The sequence below is a fragment of the Aphelocoma coerulescens genome, chromosome 1 (assembly GCF_041296385.1).
Source record: "Aphelocoma coerulescens isolate FSJ_1873_10779 chromosome 1, UR_Acoe_1.0, whole genome shotgun sequence".
NCBI lineage: Eukaryota > Metazoa > Chordata > Aves > Passeriformes > Corvidae > Aphelocoma > Aphelocoma coerulescens.
In genome coordinates this window covers 6023457-6042565 of record NC_091013.1, presented here as the reverse complement: position 1 = coordinate 6042565, position 19109 = coordinate 6023457, and the positions used below count along the sequence as shown (strand labels likewise).

Sequence of the window (19109 nt, the reverse complement as noted above, 5' to 3'; positions counted from 1 at the left end):
AACAGAGAGAGAATGAAACACTAGACAGCTTTTCTTTGTCTTTTATTCCATGTGGGAGATTGGAGTTAGACATAGCAGCCCTGTAACCTGCTCTGGGAGAAAAATAAGCCCTTATAGGACAAAATGACCAGCATTATTCAAACAATTTGGCCTGAAAGGGCTTAGAAAAAGGTAGGTGCAACAGAGGGAGGGAGAGATATCACAGCTGAGGAATATAAAGTACAGAAAAGTGTGGCAAGGACACAGATGTGTGCTTTTGTCAAGAAATGGTTTATTTTTTAGAAGGTTAATTAATGGGATAATGCTTTTATAATGCACGTTGGCTCCATCAGCCAGAAAAGGGTTGTCAAATGGACAACCCCTTCATACTGTGGGAAAGAAGGCAAACTCCTCTGACTATAAGCAATTTTGCTCCATTAGGTGTTTGTTTCGGGCTCTTCTTCCTACTTCGTCTGAAGCAAAGGACAATTACACCGTCTGGATGGAACACATGCCCACTTCCCCTGGTTTGTTCAGACTGCTAAATGTGGCTGCCTTGCCTCTTTCAGGTTTTGTCTCTGGACTTATTGTGCCCTGCAGCCTGATTTCCACTTGAATCCACTCAGGACTAGGATGCTGAAACTTGATTGTTTCCACTCTTGGAGGCTGCCGGGTTTAGTGCCACACATTGCCTTAATGAGCTTCACCCCGAGCACGCGACCCAGCTGGCACTGAAAACCAGGAAGCATTTTGGCACACATTTTCCCTTTGTGGGGTGAGAGAGGAAGCAGACGCGAGCCCTGGCTAACAGTGACACAATTAAAATGGAAACAGAGAGCTGCCTTGCCCTCAGTGCAGCAGGAGATGAACCCTAGGTCACCCCTTTAGGCTGCGCCCCTGGGTTGGATTGGAGATGGGTGATTCCTCACCCATCCACACTAAAACTTGCATGCAAGTGGTCTCCAGAGGCCTGAGCCAGCAAAGTCAAGGGGAAGTCTGTCTCCCCATTCCCACAAAATCTGGATCAAGTCTCTCTCCTCCCTTCTAGTGAGCAAGAAACCTTTCAATTAATTGGTTAGAAAAGTTTGTTAGGTGAAGATCGCTGCCATATTTGGTGCACCAAGAGTCTTCTAACACTTAGAGCATCAAAGAAATAGTGGCACCTCACTACACTGAGGCACCTGTATTGTGTAATTTACAAGGGCAGATATTCTGGACTTGACAAAACAAGGTGTCTTGGTGGTAACTTCCCTAAGTGGTCCCATTTCAGCTGTTGACAAACATAGGATTTCATTCTCCCTGCTGTCTTGGTACTTCCCAAGTCCTTCTCATTCATAGTTGTGTCCAACAGCCCTTATTGTTAATTCACCTTCATCCTTACTTCATTTCTTCACCTGGGTATTTTGTAATAGCAGCAAGCATAGAGGAGGAGGTGAAGGGGTGGGGAAAGCACTCACCTTCTTTTCTTTCATTGGTAAATAACATTCAAAGCAACTTGGAAGCCATGTAGTTGTCAGGAAAAAATATGATCCTGTTCCACACCTTGGGACATTTTTTCTTGATGTAAATTTAGCAAAGGTGCATGAGAGAACATTTTAGCATGAAAGCATTAATCCACGTTTCATTATGTTTGTCAGAGCAGGATTCATGAGGATAAAATCTGTGCTGAGCAGGAGCATTTTCCTGTAACTCAAGTATGACTTTTCTGAAAGATGGCAAGGTGGAATTTGTATCATCATCATTAAAAGCCAAATCCTACAGTCCTTACCAGTGGCCAAACAAAATCTCTGAGCAAGTGCTACAGGGACCCTTAGAATAGATAGCAAAATGTGAACTGATACTGGTGTTCAGCACAGTCAGGATGTCTTCTCTTTCTTTTTCAAAAGGGATACACTTTTTGTCACAACGTCATGGACAGTGCCTACCTAAAGTGGTGTCATTCCCATAGCCAATTATTCCCACTTAGTGAGCAGAATCTGCATAATGAGATGTGATGGCTTTTCCTGCGATGCAGAGGAAGAAGTAATTAAAAAAATCCCACTGGGTAATGCTCATCAGCTTCTACACATTTTTCAGATGAACTGCTAAATTTTGTGGAAAACTTCACCCCCCTCATCCCAGTGGTCAGCCTTCATCTGCTCTACAAGCAAGGGCTGAACACTCATCAAGAACTGTTTAGTGCTCTTCAGTGTAAATAAAAGAAAAAAGCATTTTTTACAGTAAAGGCTTTTATCATCTGTAGAACTCCAAGTAATTTACAAAGAAGTCAGTATCTCCATCTTGCAGATGGGAAAGAAGATCAAGGATGAGCTGCTCAACCCGTGGTCATGCAGAAACAAAGCCTGGAGATCCCTAAAATCTTGACCCCTAAAATAGGGACTGCATTCACAAACCCAGATGCAGAAGGGACATTTTAGGGAATAAAACCCAGCTGTGCTCTCAATATTGTAGCAAAAATCTCCTTAAAAAGAAAATTACTGATTGATACAAAATCAGGCAGCTGGATGAATGGTGGAAAGATGACATTTGATCACCTTAAATGGAAAATACAAGCATTGTAGACAGTCTGCTCATAAGTCATTCACAGGTATGAGTCTATACAAGCCAGTTTTGCAAGAGTTTGTAGATCTTTTTCGTGATTGTGTTTCAGCTTCAAATCATATTGGCATCTACCCACAAAGTTGTCATCTTTGGAAACCCCAGCTTATGCTAAGTGTAGGCCCGTTGAGGGCTCTGAAAACATGTGGAATACAAAGAAAGAGCAGAAAAGAACTGGTAATGGAGGGGAAGCAGAAGGAAAATCAGAAAGAGTAAAGAAAGAAGAATAAATTTGAGAGGACGGAAGCAGGAGAATGAGGAAGATTAGGAAAAGAGGAGAGTCACGAGAAGAAATATAGGAGGAGAGATAGGGAAATTTGGTTTTAATTATGTTTATTGTAGTTCTTCATGCACAAAATTACAAAGTGAAAACAACATAAACAGCTCTGCTGCAGGCATGCTAGGAAACAATCCATAAAGCAAGGAAACGTTACACAGGAGCTTGGAGTGACGTACTACATTATTCACTACGTAGTAATTGCCCAAAAGAAATTAATGAGACTTTTTTCAATTAGTTTGGCGGATAGCTGGAAAGACTTATAGGTTTCTTTGCTGTAGATTCTTTACCTAAATAACAGATAAAAGATAACCAAGACCTTTAGAAGCTGGTTGTAAAATAAAAAGTTAGATATGCTCTGTGCAGGAAAGGCACCCCTGCCCCAGAACAGGACCCCTCATACCAGATGGAGGATGTGTTAATACAGTAAGAGACAATCCCTGCTCAGAGAACTTGAAGGAAACATTGGAATGGAGAGACAAGATGTGCTGAAATACATGAGAATAAAAGATTTTACAGGTCCAAAGCCTGAAGCCCAACAAATTCCCAAATCCACCTCTAAAGCTGGCCCAGCTTTCAGCTACTCAAATAGTTCAAGAGAGAAGCTTAACAGAAACAATCAAGCAATTTAGGTGTGACAAGTTTTGGCAGGGTAAAGTCATTCTCCCCAAAGAACTGCATTCTCCTCCACACTGATTAAGGCCAACAGGGACCCAAATACCACATTTCCAGCTCTTCCCATTTGTATTCCACATTTAGGGCTTTCCCCCTTATTCCTAAACCCATGCTCATTTTACTTTCTCTCTTCAAAGAAAGAAACTTCAGAAAACCCTTTGACCTGAAGGGCTGAATGGAGAGTACCTCCTATCCATAGCAGATTTTTTCATTTCCCCCTAGAGTCTGGATGATGATCACAAAGATTTTTCTTTTCATTTCCTTATTACCCATTTCTACCTTTGAACTTTTCTAATTTAGAAATCCATGATTCTTCATCTTCTTCATCTCCCATCTCTAGCTGCTGGATCTTCCCTGGTAGCAGCTAACAAGGCTGGGATCATTAAGCAAACAATCAAGGAGAAAATCTAGATACATGTTAATAGGAGGATATTCTTTCTCGTTACAGCACTGAAAATGTCTCTTAAAGTTTCCTGTCAAAATGTCCTTGAAATCTGCTGAGTGTTATTCTTGCCAAACACATTGTCACAAGAATTCTGCCTGTTTCTAACATAAGCCTCTGAGCTGGTTGGTACAATTTCTGGCAAAAAAAAAGTTAAGATCAGGAAACTGTGTACCCAAAAACAATGCAATATTATAACAAAGTGTCTACACTCCCAAAAGATTCATGTGGACAGGTCTATCTGTGTGTGACCATGTCCTGCACGGTGTGACTTGGCACCTGAGCTCTGAGCATCTGGCACAGCTGCAGTGCCAGGAGTGCAGCCCATTGTCACACCAGTAGTGGTTAATTGGCACAGCACGTTGGCAAAACTCAGAGCAGCCCAGGACTGCAGGGATGGGCACATTGCACAGCCTTTACCCTGCCAGCTGCCTCCACTCACTCATCACACACTCCTGCCCCACTGGCCCGGCAAACACGACTGCTGCTGCTCTCTGGAGCAGTCCATCTTCTCTAATGTCCTTAACGTGCTCCACTCATGCTGCATTTTTCTCTTAAAGCCTCCTAACAGAGCAGAAGTGTGTCCATGGAAACCTTCCTTGCTTTGCACTAGCTATGCAGTCTGTTGCTACACTTTTGCATCGAATTTGTTACTGCTGCTTATTCACTTGGACTGAAACAGCAAACTTGTCTGGAGATGTCCTGAATTATTCATAGGCAGCCTGTACAAAGATAAGTCAGGGCATGAGATGCACCTCGGTGCTGAAGTCAACGTGGTGTGTGAGAGTGATGCTTGTGTGGCTTTGTGGGGGAGCTGCTCTCAGCCACTGGGAATGCCGAGGGGTTGGCTAATGACCATTAAGACCTGACAGCCAATTTGCCTTTGACAGTGGAACACAGGGGAAGTTTTTTCACACAGCAGCTGCCTTTGCCTCACTTTGATTGTGAACACAACAATAAGGCATGGAGTCACTCCCAGGTTTGTGTTTAGACTTTCACAGCAGCAGTTTTGTGGACACATAGGGGCGAGTATATCTGATAGAGCTTTGGCAGCTAATTGCTTCGTTCTGCCTCTCCAGGATGTATTAAGATGACTACATATCAACTGTGGCTCTGGAGCTGCAGCTGGAAAACTATCCATGGAAGTTGGATAAATAGGCTGATTTCAGATCTGTTATCAGCTTTGAGCTCATTTTTCACACAGTGCAGGTGTATTCACTATAAAGTATTTATGCTTTACAAACAATTTCTACTTTCCTCTGAAGTCTGGTACCGAAAGAGCCAGAAGCCAGTGCTTGTGAACTCTGAGTGGGCCTGGTTTGAAAATGCTAGGTCCAGTTCTGATTTCACACCACTCCAGTATGGTTTGCGTGACTTCCATCTCTAGTCTGAGTGTGCAGGATCAGAAATGGGCCTATCTATAAAGTCATCACCTAAACAGGCAGTCATGCTTTTCTAAAAAGAAGGTGTACATCTATTACTCTGAGAAAATGGGGGACAAAGTGATTCCATACTGAAAACACTTCTGTAAGCCCTGCATTAAATACTCATTTAAGCACTCATGTTCATCCTTGTCCAAAACGGGAAAATTTTTGAAAACACAAAATCTTTGAGAGAAGAGGAACTTGGTTCTGACCCATTTACAGCCATTAGCAGACTTGGGAGGTGTCCCAATTTGAAGATGCAAGTCACAAAAGCAAGGTGCCACATCCCACAGCACAAGCTAATGGATTTAAAGAGAGCTACCTTGCTAAACCACCGTTGGTGGACCAGTTTGACCATGGGAAGAGACTTCTGTTTGTAAATGGCATGTTCCTACTTAAATTAACTCAAACTTCTCTTTCTGCTATCTTTATTTTAAAATCAGATTTATACCAGTTAGTAATTTTTCCCTAAAGCACTTTACAGATCTATGCCATCACAGTTGGTGTCTGACTTTCAGCTGTCAGTAATGTAGTACTGCAAGATGTTTTTAACTTAAATTATATATATATATATCTTATATTTAAATTACTTCAGAATTGTGTACAGAGCCTTGTTTTTAAACACTTGTTCTCTTTCTGGAGATCGTGTACACGTGCAGAGTTTGTTAGGAATCCAAGAATTTTCTGATTCTAATACTCCTACAGAACATGACTAAATATTCAGCAATGCTTCAAATTAAGTTAATGCCCCACCCGAGCAGATCAGCTCTTCAAACAGCCTACATTCCTTCATCTGGGAGTGGAAGGAAATCATGAAAAAAAAGTAAATAAAGGAGTGAGATGGAAAGCATTTTTGCTGTGCAATTATCCTGATTTTTAACTTGCACTCCCTGAGAAAAAAAGAGGGAAGGGCAACCCTTGACATGTCCCTAGGTCATGGCAGGGAAAAATTGCTTGTGGGTCAGTACTACCATCCATACTCACCTTGACCAGTACCTTACTCTGTCAGGGCACTGAACTGAAAGAGAGATCTTAATGCCTTATGTTTTAAAATCACAACAGATACAAGTGAGATGCCCCTCAGAGCAGGACTTGTGCCCAGCTCTCACTGTGGGGTGGAGCAGAGAGGAGGAAGAGTATTCAGGACACCTTCCCTCCCATTTTGCAGTATAACATTCTTCTTACTCAGCCAGTTTTCCCCTAGTCTACTTCATAAGGTAGCATTAAGCTTGAGTTCCTGTCTCATAATGTGATTTTCACACATAACCAACCTGTCTGGGTGAAAGGGTTGGGGAGGAGCATATTTCCACACATGTACTTATTTGAGAGTACACTCATCCACCTCAACTGATCATTTCAGAGTTATTAGGCAAATATCACGATGACACCAGACCTTCCTTCCAAACCATCTGGAGAGAATAACCCAGAAATTTTGCAAGACTTTTTCTTTCTTCCCACTGCCATGATTTCATTACCATAAACCAGCCTGCTATCAGACAAATCAGGGAATTATGCACCATGCTGAGCAAAGCCTTGGTGCAGGGTCCATATTTTGCCATTTAGCTCACGACAAAACTCACGTTTATCAGTCATACTTGGGAGCATTGCTGCTCTTCAGCAGAGATTTTTGCCTTCTGAGGAGGTGGTTTGTGTTCCATGCACCCTCTGAATCACATTCTGCCTTTTAGATTTTAGTACGCAACGATGACACAGCAAATTACACCCTTGTAATATGAAAACATAATATTTTTCTAGCAACAGTTCATAATGCTGTGACCAGCTGGTCCAAAATGGTTAGCAATGACACATCCTCAAATTCTCCAAGGCGTGCTGGTAATGCAGCTCCTCAGAGTCTCTAATTTCTTGGTTTTAGGACGAAATGAATGGAGCATCTTACATGAAGGCATTCCACTCTGGATCATACAGCAGTGGGAGTTTCAGAAGAGTTGAAGCCTTCTTGAATTTAAGCAGCTCACCTTATTTCTGGTGTCCTGTTCTCATGATGAGACTACAGCTCTGATGACATCTCTGTGTTCATGCTGATCGTATGGGGAGATAGGGTCACCCCTGAATTCTCTGCATCTCTGAAATTGAGAGAAATGTGAGTAAGGGAAAGTCCATTGCACAGCATGTGCTGCTAGTTACTTACTTTGACTTGACATTGATGGATGCATTCAAGTATTTACAAGCTGCTTGATGAGATGACTCAGAGAAAGTTTGAAAGAAACAGCACGGCTGACACCCCTGCTTGAAGGGGGAGGAAGTGGGAGGGAAAGATTGCCTTGAGATCAGAGTTTGTGGTTTTTTAAAATGCTGCTGCTTCACAAGCCCACTCTTTGTGCTGGAGTAATTATGTGGGTGTACTAGGAAAAAAAAGCTAAGCAGCTTGAGAAAGGTCTGGCTGTGGGGAAACCCAAATTTAAAAATCCTGAAGAAGCAGAGCAGCTCAGTAGTCCTAGAGGAGGACATGCAAGCCACCTTTGCAAGAGCCTAGAGCAGTTACTGGGCCAGTTGTGGGGAGTTTGGGGTGCAGATCAGCCATCCATGGGCAACAAGCCTACCTTTCCATCACCCTGCTGTAGAACTCCTCCCTGCTGGGGTTGTCCCCAGTCTGTGGCATTGCATGAGACATAGATCAGCACATTTCTCCCAGAACTTGAAGACTGCTTTAGTCGAAGGTTTCTCTGACCACATGAGGACATAAACAAGAGTAGGGACTGGAGGGTCAAAAAGCCATTCAGAGCTCTTCCTTCCACGCCTACAATGTGTGGCTGGGCCCTGGAGATGTGTCCTGCTACTCACCAGCACCAAGCCCTCTTGCTTGGGGTAAGGCCAGAGCCATGGCAAGGCACAGAACAGAGACTTCGGGATCATGTCTGTCATCACTGATTTTTTAATGAGCAGAGAGCAAAATGAAATGTGCATCCTGTTCTATGAATTGCCATTTTTTGAGCTGTTGGGAGGGAAATACCTGCACCAAGCTGGGAAGCCACTCCCAAAAGCCAACACATTTAACTCTTTCCATTTTTCTAACAGCTTGTGCAGGTCACAGAGCAACAGTGTAGAAAAACCCCACAGAATCTGTCTTTCTCCACAGTTCCACATGGGAGTGATGCACCTCCACCTGTCTCCATGGCTCAGGGAGGGGAAGTGCCCTTGTGAAGCCAGTGGTGCAAGGGAAAAGTGTGGTTAAACTTGGACTTCATCCCCATCCTCAAGACAGCCTTCATGAAGAAATCCTCATCTTATAACCAGCATGGTAAGAAGGACAAATTCCCTGAGTAATCAGCTGGCACAGTTCCCCAGCATGAAAAAAGAGGAGGGAAAAGACCATTCCACCTGCAGAGTCCTAACAGGGATTTTGTAACTTACCTTTGTACAAAGGAACTGGGATGTCAAGGATGTGAGCTATTTCTTGTATGCATTGCTGCTTCAACTCATCAGATAAACTCCCTTCAGAGTCCATTTCAGGCAGCTCTAAAAACAATACAGGGGTGTCTTGAGCATCCTTTGTCTGCAGCTCACACCCAGGTGAGCTCCATGCCAGCTGTGGGGGCCTGGGTAGAGGTGCTGCTCTGGAAGTGGGAGTTTGCTGTGGATCAGCCACCTCAGGATCCACCCAGGTGCTGTAGCAGAGGCATACCCTAACTTGCAAAAGGAATGTGATGTACAAGAATTGTTCTCCACCCAAGGAAATATCACATGCTACTATTTATATTCTTTTATATCCTCTAGGGGCTTGGATAATTCTGGATGCTCCCTGTTCCTTAAAATAAAATGCAAAAGAAAAAAAATTAAAAGGGAGGAGACATTAAGAAACTAATGAAAAATCCTAAAATGGCTGTCTTGTTCTGAAGAAATAAGAGTATTTCCCTCAAAAGTTTTTTTGCAAAAATCTCTAATTGCACTAGAAGATATTCTACTTCCTTGGAATTTTGTTTTTCTGACAGACTTTGCTGAAAGGGATATTTTTCTTGTCAAATCTTGTATAATTACAAAAGTAAAGGCACATTTTCCACTATGGTGGTGAAATTTCATTTGGAATGAAAGACATTAAAGAAATGTAGGTGTATTAATGTTGTCGAAAATAGCATTATGTAACAGACATTTGATGGACTTGCAGGTCTTTATTGGAGGTCAGATGCAGTTATTACTCATTCCCCAGTGCTCACAGAACATGATACCCCTTCTAACACCAATGAAAAGACTCTGGTGGACTGGAGAGGGAACTGTTTTGGAACACTGGTACCTCAACTTAATTCCTCTTTTCTTTTGAGAGTATAAAGGAGCAACACTCTGACTGGCAGAGTGCAGTGAGGAAATTTCCTTAATTGATAAAACAATAATGCTTAATACAAATCATAACACATGAGTAAAAGAACAGGAGAAAGGAGCCTCTAGCTGCACAAAAGAAAAGCTCTATGAGATTTTAAAATGTTCCCTTCCATGCATATATGCAGTGTTTTGTACAGTAACCATAAAAATGACATGTTTTATACCTTTCAAGCACAAGCAACCTGTTTTGACTTCGTAGCACTTGGTGAGTCATTAGAGAAACTGATCTTACTAAAAGCTTTGCTATTTCTCTTGTTCTAACTGAGATCCCTGAAAATAAAGGCTTGGGTAAGATACAGGCTGCAAAAACAAAATAATGTACATGTTCATTGTCTCCCCATCTTTGCAATATGCAGGCTTGGGCATCCAGCTTGCCCTTTCTTTGCCATCCAGGACAAGTCCTGGCTCCAGAGCTGCTCATCTGAAGTGGAGCCCCACTGGGCACAGGGTAGACTTCCTCCTTTCCTGTAAGTGCATGTGGAGGGGAAGTGAGGGTATCTTTTTGCTCATAGACTCACTATGACCCTGGGTGATCTGGGGTAGCTGGTGTCTGTGATGACACCTGGCTGAGCTCACTCCACCTGCCCATCCACCATGTCCCAGCCATGGCACTCCTGGAAACACTAAGCCTCTGGAGCTGCAAATCCAGGCACTGCGCCTGTCACATGTCCCTTGGCTCATCCCCTGCCTGGGACCTGCCTGCTGAGCCCTTGTGCCCTGCAGAGCCCCTGGTTTGTGCTATTCTGAGCCCTGGACACCACCCCAGCTGGTGTAGAGCTTCCCTGTGCAGCCAAGCTCTACATTGGAAACAGCACAAATTAGGGCAAGAAGACAGAGTCACCAGAAAGTTTTTGCCTGTGATCACACAATCAACCTTAACAATCAACCACCAGAAGAAGTGAAAGCACTTTACAGGAGGAAAAGCAACAACTAACCTATAAATAAAGCATTGCATTCCTTCTCAATGTACTTTTCCCCCTGAGCAATCAATTAATGTTTCTGCAACAAAGAGATTATCAGCTCCTGTGAGTGGGAAAGCAGGGGTCTGATGTGAGTGTGAGGGGGCTCGGCTGCAGCAGACACACTGCAGAAAGAAGCACCTCTCCTGCAAGGTGCAGCACATTGCATCCAAAAAATGGGAGACGTCCCTGCACTGAGGAATCATCTTACCTCTGAATCCAAACATCTGTGGATTTTATTTACTAATTTTTGAAGGCTGAACAGGCAGCTATGTGTGCAGAGAGGCAGCAGGGTATTCATTTGCTTCATTGTTCATGCCTTCAATCTTCCTCTGGCTGGTTGTGAACAGTATTTTGCTGCTGAGTACCAGTGGACTCTTTCATGGTGTCTGAAAGCTTGTCAATAAAAATAACTGCAGCAAGAAAAGAACAGCTTTCCTATCGTGCAGCACTTTCAAGTTATCTCTTGATAGCAAGTGGTCAGATGTCACCACTATAAAACCACAATTTTCTGGGATAATGTATAACCCGAACAATAAATCCAGTATTGTATTCCTTGTCTTTCACATCAGATATGCAGGGCCCAGTGTCACTGCTTTTCCCTTCAGTTTAACCAGGGTTGGTCTGTCTGCTTAAGCTGAATGTTCTTCTGACTCCTACTCCTTTCTAAAACTAACCCACTTCATCTGCTGCCTGAATAAAAAGCTTCGCGTTAGTCACGACATCTTCCTGCACTGTTTTATTCACAAAGTTTGACAGAAAAATACATGTTATGAAACCAACTTTTAATGCTTGATGGAAATAGGTCTGAACCTCCCTGGGCAGCTGTCCTGTGAAAACTGAAGGCAGCATTAAGAGCTCCAATCCATTTTCACCCTGCTTGATGTGTTGGCAGGCTTGGGTCACCCACTGATCAGACCAAAGACCATCATGCTGGGTGGACCAAAGGCCCATCAAAACCAATACTTGATCTCTGACAGTAGTCAGTAGTAGGTGTGTCAGGGCAGAGGAGGACAAATAAATTGTGGTGGGAATCATGTTCCCACCATGTCTCAACCTGCTGCCTCAGACGTCGTGCTCACAGTTTTAGTGGCTCTGGAAGCATTTTTCTTTTTGTGTTTTGGTCATCATATGAAGCAATTCAGACTTTCCACTCCATAGCATCCTATGAGTAAAACATGTCCAATGATCATGCAATGCATAAATCACTTTCTTAATGTCCTTCAGATCTTCAGTCTGGTAACACCAGAAGAGGTTGCCCAGAAAGGCGGTAGGATCTGCATCCTACATTCAAAACCAAGGAAGACAAATCCTGAGCTAAACTGGCCCTGCTTAGAGAGAGGTTTGGACCAGATTATGTCCAGGGATTCCTTTCAACCTAAATCATCCTGTCCTTATAACTTGTCAGGGTGTTCACCCCCCTTTTCAGCAAGTAAGAGTGAAACACTTCTTTCTTTTCACTTTCTTCTTACCCATCAACCACATCATTCACAGTCCCATGAAGGACCACAAGCCAACAGCCCCTCCCTGCCCTTGCCAGGTCTCTTTTCCAGATTCCAGGGTGATTATTCTGTTTTGCCTGTCCCCTTAGAAAAGGGTGAGGTGCTCTGTACCTCCATTCATCCTTGCTGCCCTTCTCTCAACCTTTATTAATTCTGTTTCATCCCTTTTTAGGGAGAAAGGAAGGACCAGAACTCTCTGCAGAGTTTAAGAGGTGAGCAAATCAGGCACTTTCTACTATAGGAAAGTGGTATATCCAGACTATTAGATAAACTTCTCCTAATAATCCCAGTCTGGTCAACTTTGCAGAGCCACGAAACAGATTTTCTCCATGCTACTCCCAGACTCCTATTTCTCTCTCTTACAGTAATTCTTTATTGTAATCCCATTCTACAACATCTTCATTCCTCTTCTCCTCTTCATTCTCACACTTCCCTAGCAGTCAGGGCAGCACTGGTGTTTGAGGAGCTCTGTGGAAGTCAGGCAGTCTCAGCCGCAGCTTCCATCACACCAGGAAGCTCTGGCTTGAAGAGAAAGGCTGTGACTCCTTGGCAGCCTCAGTCAGTGTGTGTTCTGGCACCACAGCCGCTTCTGCTGTCCTGCCCCACAGCCCTGCACCTCTCCTGCAGCACCTCAGGGCACCTTGGGTGTCCTGCCACACTTCAAAGCCTTCCTCATGCATACAAACAAAAGGTCACAGGTAGATTTCTTCCACATTAACACCTCAAAACGACTCTACAAAGGAGCAGAGAACATCCAGGCTAGTGCAGGGGATGGAGTGGGGTTGTGGGAGAGGGGAAGATGGTAGCACTGCACTGCAGAGGCAGCTGTTCCATCAGCTGAGGCTGCCGTGGGACTGCAGCTGTGCTCACTCTTCCCAGAGAGGAGCCCCTGGAAGCTCAGAGCCTGAGGAAGGAAGTTGCTAATGAGCATCTTTCCTTCTTCCCTTTCTCACATGCAAAAGTACAATTCTTTTAATGGCAAAAGATAATAACTGCAATATGTTATGATTACAGCACACTTTTTTTTTTTTTTTCTCCCAGCAAATCTTTGCTGGTTTTACATGAAGTCTGTCCTCACAAGGCTGTATGAGGTATCTAACACTGAAAGCAGAAGGCCATCTTACAGAGATATAAAGTGAAGCTCAGAGATGTAAAACTATGTGATTGAATTCATGCAGTCTATTAGGAGCAGTCAAGAAACAGGACTTAAAGGTCTGTCTCAGACTTCATTAATGTCTTTAACCACTAGAAAAATGCTTGTACAGAAGGGAGAATTTCTCCATGTAATACTGCTGGGGAAGCGATTGAGGGAAAGCCTGATGCATGTCTGAAGGAGACACCTAATTTATTTTCATGCTTTTCAGGTACCTTATCAATAGCCTTATGTTTTAGTATCCATAGCCTTACTTTAAGTTTCTCATCCCTAAGTAGGATGGCTCAGATTAGATGCCCTCACACAGACTGGAAATACAATTTTCTGTCTGGGTCAGGCTATTCCTCTTTTACATACTTCTCTTCTGAAATCCTTCCGGATTTCTCTTCAGATTTCTCTTCAGAAATCTGAAAAGGGTAAGCCTTGCTCTTCTAATAGTGATGGGATATCCTCCTCCCAGCCAAGGGCCTCTGCTCTCCAGCTATGGCCCCTGCTTGAGCGAGGAAACCCTTTCACAATTTTAATACATCTATCTCTGTTCAGGAAAGCACTGCAGTCAGGAGCTCACTTGCAGACCCCCTGTACTGTCAATGAGCTCTTGTAGAAAATGAGTGTCATACCCACAAGTACAACAAAGCAGAGTAAGTGTAACATAACTGGTGGGACTTTTTGCCTAAGGTTTTAAATTGTCCATATTTTTATATCATATCACTTCAAAAATGATATTTGTTCGTGTAATTAGAGACTGTACCATCCCAGAACAGCCAAATTGAGACTCTGTGGGCAACATGAACATTGTAGTTTCCTGGTATCTGCTTAAAATATATTCCTAATGCATTCTTTCATAGATTTATTTCCCCTGTCTTATTCAATATTCCAACATATTTTAAAAGTAAAAAAAAAGAAGATATTAAGAGACAAAAAGATAAAGCTAAATTTCTAACAACTATGGCATTGACAATCCTACATATCTCTAAGGAGATGGTTTTTTCTGCACAATCTGGGAGTTATAACCACACCAAGACAACATCAGCAACAACCATTTCTAGCTTTGCAGAACCTGATCACAGTCTGAACTGCCATCAGGAACTTACTGTCCCACCAAATGCTTTCCACCAGTAGATCTCCAAGCGAACTAAGAAGAAAGGCAAGTATTACTGTCCCCATTTCACACTCACACAAAGGTACTGGTTCCCAAAGAACTGAAGGGAGATACCTTGAGGAGAAAGGTCAGGAGCAGTAAAGTCATGGAACAGAATAAGGCTCACTTAAATCCCAAACCAGATGTTGATGGCTCCCATTACTCCTCCAAAACGACCAGACAAAGACATCAGATTTCAGTTTCATTTTTATTTCAGGCTGTCCTCATGTGACTGCATATTGCACCTCCTGTAAGAAAAAGCAAGAGCTTCCCTCAGGCTGTCCCAGGAAGGCCTTGTCCTGAAGCTGCTGCAGGGCAGACAGCTGTAGAAATTGTTTTTCTATGACAAACACACGATGTGCAGAGCATCACGCTTGGCTCCAGAAGCCGGCGATAAGGCAGGATGCGGGAACTGCCTCCTACTCTGGCCATGAACCCAGAACCACATCCTCTCTCTCGGGAACAACCAACTGTTTTTTCCTCTGCTGCCTACTACAGACCATGAGGATGGTGGACATCCCACTCAAGCCTGAAGAGGATTGTTTACCCTGTCATGAAAACCATGCCTGGGCAAAGTGGAACTTTACAGCAGCCCACAAGTAGTCGAATCCCAGACTCTGTAACCAGAGTGCAGAGATGCACTCCTGCTCTTCCCATCCTTCTGCAGTGTTCTGCTTCTAATAGCTCAGCCATCTGCTCTCCAAAACAAAGAAATAATACTGCAAGCACTTCCCTGACACTCTTGTTTTTAACTAGACAATGGTCTTTTCATATCCCCCATATTAAATCTGATGAGATGGCTTTGCTTAAACCTGTACACTCATATACATATTTTCATGCTGAGACCATGTTTAATAAGCTCAGTCCTGCCTAGCTGAACAATTTCTATCCAGCAGGCATTGCTCAGGTAGGTTCACAAACCTTGAAAGGAGTCACCTGAATACCCTTCATTATTACGGCAGCATCCCTGGTAAATAGGGAATCACAGCTGGAGTTCTAACAGCACTGTGATCATTCTCATCTTCCCATACAGCAATCCCACTAAAGCCCAGGACAAATCTGCCCCAAGGTAAGGAACTGTTGAGCATTCAGTACCACCAGCATTCAGTGAGCAGCTTGTGGAAGCTCTGGGGGGGCTCAATTTCTACGGTGAGTGCTGCTCTCCCTGAAACAGGACAAAACTCCATGAAGAACAAGCCTTTTTACAGCTGTGATGGAGTCATGCTCTCATCTATTCTAGCAAAAGGATGAAGCCCAGAACAGTTAGAGTTGACAGTATAAATTAACCCCTCTTAATATTTGCCTTGCAGTTTAATCTCAAATGATACTAACCTATGTTTGTTTGAAAACAATCAACTGGTCTCTGTTTCAATAATGGTTGTATGCTCTAGAACCAATTTTCCCTACTTGTACTCTCTTCCATGCCTTCATGAGTTTAATCACCTTATCTAAAAATGTGCAAGAACTATAAATATGAGAAAAAGCAAATCTTTCAGCCATGAGGCTGAGTGGAGGCATGTATATCAGTGAACGCATTTCCTGAGTAATAGCACACTATGCAGTTTGTAAAATGCAATTCTGCTGTAGCAACCCTTATCAGGAACATATTTACATTGATTTCTTGTAGCAATAGATCAAAGAACTTATTTTACTGACCTATATCTGTATTTAATTGTAGAGCAGTTTCTCACATAAATAAGAAATTTGTTTTCCTTTTTCTGAATAATTTCCTACTAATGGGCAGCAGTTTTCCTGACATAGATGCTTTGCAAAGATTAATTTTTGAAGGCTAAAACTGGTGTCTGAATTTAATATAACTCCTGGTTGGAAAATTGTAGATGTATGAAGCACTGGCTGTCTGTAGAGGAAAAGAGAAGCAGTACACACAGTGAGGCCACCACCTTGAGAAGACACAAGCAGGTGGCCTTGTCACAGAAATAGATAGATTTTTGTTCTCCTGACTATTTTCTCCTTTGTCTCTACCCACCCACAAAACTGTCTAGAAAAGTATAACTAATATTCATCCAGAAGAGGAGGACCAAGGAGCATGCAAGGCTCACAAATCCTGGCTCCTGTTCCTTTAGTAACCAGGGGTGTGCAGAATTTACTTCCCAACCATCCAACCAGACTTCCATTGAGACAAGGCCTCCAGTACAGCTGAGCAGCTTATGGTGACTCCTTTGTGGGGGATTTTAAATATTTTGTTTCCATTCTGCTTTAGAAAGTCATTACTAGCTGTGTAAGGGCTCCACACATGGGTCACTGTCACCTCTGGGCTGCTGCCCTCCATGCAGCCCTGCTCAATTAGAGACCCTGATTTGTTTGGTTGCTTCAGCACACACAGGAATACCTGTGAGGGCATTTGCAGCCATTAGCAGCATGTTCCAGATAGCATCAGCTGTGGTTTTCCATGATTAGTTGTGCCAAGAGCAGCTGGGATGAGAAGTCACAGAGATGAGGATTTTAGAGGTCCGAGTGAGAGTGTCCACAGAGCAGCCCAAAGAACCAGTCCTTTGACCTCCTGTTCCTTAGAGTTGCTTTGGAAATTTCTATAAAATATCTTTTCTTCCAAAATGATGACTTGTTAAAAAAAAACAGTGATTCTTATGGAAATATAGATGTTAAATGAAACTTTTTGTACAAATAGCAGCTTGTGTTGCTCTAGGAGCCAATATGTGTCAAGGCTACTGGAGCTGGTGTAGGGATTTCAATGTCAGGATTGGGTGTTCTCCTCACCGGTGTCATTTGATAGAAAGGAAGGGGCATCTTCTTCAAGCCCATCCACCAGAGAAGTTTCCACTTTTTATAAATAAAAATACTCAGGGGCATGCATCTGAGTCTCCCTCATGGTAGAGCAGTGCTCAAACCCACACAGACAACACCTCTCGGAGAAGCACAAGCAACTTACATGGCCAGAGATATTTAAGGAGACCCATCACAGAGCAGCTGATGGAGTGGTGTCAGGGGAATCCCTCCTGGCATGAGAAACCCAGACCAAGCCAATGAAGGGTTTAAATCTGTTTCTCCAATAACCCCAATGTGAAAAGCAAGCACCAGGCTACCACCTAGTCCAGAATAAACTTGCTCTTTCCCCTTTTTGGAGAATACTTTTAGAGATCTGCTTCATCCCAGAGCAGCATGGAAACATTTCCCAGCCAACTCTGCTGCCTAAATTTGTTCTTGAAAATGGCAAATAGTTACACTTAGGTTTCCTTTGACAAATTTGAAACCAGCTCGGCAAAATGATAAATCTTTCATTACCTTGCAAAAGTTACAGCTAATTCATTAAAGCTAACCCAAGCATGCAAGTCATTCATTCATGCTAGCTCATCTTTTAGGCAAGGGGTTTTCTGTGTCTGGCACTGTTTTCATTTAGGTGGAAAAATAAGTCACTTAACTTGGTTAAATTAATAACATGGAGCAATAAAGTAATCCATAAAAGTCCACATTGAGAAGGAGTTTTATGGATTTGAAAGACTCTTACATGCCATCAAAACCAAAAGATCACCTGCAATCTTCACAAACCCTTAAACTCAACTAGTCTGTGGTTATTATGGGGAAAGACACGATACGTTTGTGATTGAATTGCTTGTGGAGGCTGATCTGTGTCAGCAGACACTGCCATATGTGGCTGGCTGCCCTGTCATTTCCTACAGAGATGCTCACAAGTCTCTGAATAACACTCAGGGAATTGTGCAGGAGAGCATCACACATGTCCCATCAATTCCAAGAGGAGACGTGTCACTGCACCGCACGTTTTTAGAAATTTTCCATCATTACTTACATTGTCTAAGCGTTTTGCATTTTCAATGAGTGATGACACAGAAGTAGAATAAAAACAGATTATGGTTAATATCTGAGCTTGCAGAATGTTTGAAGAAGTCATTTTTACTTGAAAGAAGGAAAGAAACTGCCAAAGGCAGCCATGATTTGGATGAAGAGTAGGTTATATCTGTACCTATATCAACTGAAGTTCCCTTCTAGCATTGCTCTGGGAGGAAGGTTGGTTCAAGGGGTTGATTTATTGACTGATTGTTTTCTATAGCCCAGAATATTTCAATACTTGCATGATGGACCAAGAAACATATACCTTAGAGGGACAGGAGTAATTTCCTAGTTCAGGGGTTCTGTAGACACAGAGAAGCACTGAAGAAGAGTTGACATGGAAATCAAATCGTTGGTCTCAATTTCCCTGAGAATAAGAAAAGGCAAATATGCTGGAAAATATGGGCCAGTGGATTTAAGTAAGTGGAAAACTATGAAAATGTTTTAGACTTGGTTTAAAAACATTTGCCAAGTTGTTTTGGTTTAAAAACAGAAAGCAGCCACTTTAGCTCATTATCATACACAAGCCAGGCTGTCTGGCCATGCTCCCTTCATGCAACACCTCACACTAGTCTTTATTATTTTGTTATTACTAACTTGAGTAAAGATATGTTTTGGGAAAATTATTACTAACTTGAGTAAAGATATGTTTTGGGAATTTTACTAACTTGAGTAAAGATAGGTTTTGGGAAAAAAAAATCCCAACTACCAGACCATTAAAAAAGTATTAGTTACAGCTTTTGACCAAAAAAAGAGTGACATTTAAAATGATCTGTTAATCCATATGTGCTTTGAAAGG

At 42.7% G+C, this 19109-nt stretch overlaps 1 long non-coding RNA gene across 2 annotated transcripts in view; it reads right to left on the bottom strand.

Moving 5' to 3' along the window:
• The window catches only part of LOC138114374 (uncharacterized), a 92047-nt gene that overhangs the window by 41026 nt on the left and 31912 nt on the right, over positions 1 to 19109 (bottom strand). For both annotated transcript variants that reach the window (XR_011152628.1, XR_011152611.1), the window contains one exon: positions 7372 to 7479. This is a non-coding gene — a long non-coding RNA (uncharacterized lncRNA). The remainder of the gene's footprint in view (positions 1 to 7371; positions 7480 to 19109) is intronic.